Source organism: Berghia stephanieae, chromosome 8, assembly GCF_034508935.2.
Source record: "Berghia stephanieae isolate SIO BIC M18660-M18661 chromosome 8, UCSD_Bste_1.3, whole genome shotgun sequence".
NCBI classification, from domain to species: Eukaryota; Metazoa; Mollusca; class Gastropoda; order Nudibranchia; family Aeolidiidae; genus Berghia; species Berghia stephanieae.
Window position 1 is genome coordinate 13,128,817 of NC_088367.1, and position 2,761 is coordinate 13,131,577.

Genomic DNA, 2,761 nt, shown 5'->3' on the forward strand with positions numbered 1-2,761 from the left:
GTATTTAAAAGGAACTGTGTTTTCCGTCCACCAATGGACTGAATACACAGCTGTGTTTCCCGTCGACCAGTGGACTGAATAGGCTACACAGCTGTGTATTCAATACACCGGAAGAGATTATAATGGCTAAACTGTTTTACCGAGAGCGAGAAGGCGATGTGGCCGGCTGTTTTAGCACAGCGTAACTGTAACCAGGGAGGGGTGAATTTGGGGTTCGAGCTCCTTTCTAGGCATAATATTTTCTTTCTTTCTGTTCTAATTCAATCTGACATAATTTAAAGATGGGAAATCTTCTTTACTTAAAAAAAAAACACCAATTAATTGCACAATCCGAATAGACGGGAGAATAATTAGTCCAGGAATATCGCTGAGCTGAGTCATTGGTTAATTCCTATTAGATCAGTTTTTCTGCCACCAACCACCACTCCCCACACCATTACATATCCATATTCTCGATTTTTCATTTCACTTATGGTTTCGTCTTTGAAACATTCACCTTAACATCGATAGCACGAAGTCTGTTTGTCTCTGGAATCCACTTAAAAAAGCAATTTGTCTGTAAACAAAAATGCCAACCCATATTCTAATGCAAGGCCTGGAGTTCATGTGTTCACCTCAGTCGAGCAACTTTGTGCAAAAGTGTCCGCTTTGGTCTGAATTACGGGTTTGTGATATTTCAAAATCTGCTCACGGAGAGTGAATATGTGGTGTGGCAATTACGGAGCAACGCTTATGTGGAATAAATATTATCCGAATACTTTTGGTACGTATTTACAACATGTACCTTTTATATCGACCTGTTTGGCGGTCCGCTGCTACTTCTCATTTGCGTCATTGAATAATGATAATAATAATAAATCATTTGTATAGCGTGCAACTTCCATGAATTCATGCTCTAAAGCGCTCTTAGTAAATAAGACATGGGTGATCTATAATTATATAAATCAAGTATTTAATAAGGTACGATTAAATAAAGGCATGTACAACATCAACAGAAAGAAAAAGTTGTCTACTTCTTTAAGCTATATATATATATATATATATATATATATATATATATATATATATATATATATATATATATATATATATATATATCTATCCTATGTACCAATTTATACCGGTTACAGTTACGCTGTGCAAAAACAGCCGGCCACTTCGCCTTTTCGCTCTCTGTCAAACAGTTTAGCCCTTAAAATCTCTTCTGGTGTACTGAATACACAGCTGTGTATTCAGTCCACTGGTGGACGGAAAACACAACTGTGTATTCTGCCCACTGGAGGACGGAAAACACAGTTCCTATTTAAAAACTCTTTCAAACTTTCTCTGCGTAACAAACAAATTTTGAGGAATTAATGACTCTTCTTTCTTCTTCTTCCACTACTACTACTACTACTACTACTACTACTACTACTACTACTACTACTACTACTACTACTACTACTACTACTACTAAACTACTACTACTACTACTACTACTACTACTACTACTACTACTACTACTACTACTACTACTACTACTACTATATATATATATATACAGGTCTGATATCCGAACCTAATTATGGGCCTAACTTAACATTGTTGTAATGGAGGATAGCCTAATATTTTGCGTCACTTTTTTAGATTTCCATTACAACAATGAGCGCATAATGAATTCAGTTATCAGACCTGCTGCTAATACATGCTCATTCTACTACTACTACTACTACTACTACTACTACTACTACTACTACTACTACTACTACTACTACTACTACTACTACTACTACTATTACGACGACGACTAATATAGTTATCATTCTACTACTACTACTACTACTACTACTACTACTACTACTACTACTACTACTACTACTACTACTACTACTACTACTACTACTACTACCACTACTACTACTAGTACTCCTACTACTACTACTTCTACTACTTCTTCTTCTACTACTACTACTACTACTACTACTACTACTACTACTACTACTACTACTACTACTACTACTACTACTACTACAACAACAACTACTACTACTACTACAACTACTACTAGGTACTACTACTACTACTACTACTACTACTACTACTACTACTACTACTACTACTACTACTACTACTACTACTACTACAACAACTACTACTACAACTACTACTAGGTACTACTACTACTACTACTACTACTACTACTACTACTACTACTACTACTACTACTACTACTACAACAACAACTACTACTACTACTACTAGGTACTACTACTACTACTACTACTACTACTACTACTACTACTACTACTACTAGTACTACTACTACTACTACAACTACAACTACTACTACTACTACTACTACTACTACTACTACTACTACTACTACTTCTACTACTACAACTACTACTACTACTACTACTACTACTACTACTACTACTACTACTACTACTACTACTACTACTACAACAACAACTACTACTACTACTACTACTACTAGGTACTACCACTACTACTACTACTACTACTACTACTACTACTACTACTACTACTACTACTACTACTACTACTACTACTACTACTACGACGACGACGACGACGACGACAACGACGACGACCACTAATATAGTTATCATTCTACTACTACTACTACTACTACTACTACTACTACTACTACTACTACTACTACTACTACTACTACTACTACTACTACTACGACGACGACGACGACGACGACGACGACGACCACTAATATAGTTATAATTGTTAAATATTTCTGTCGAAC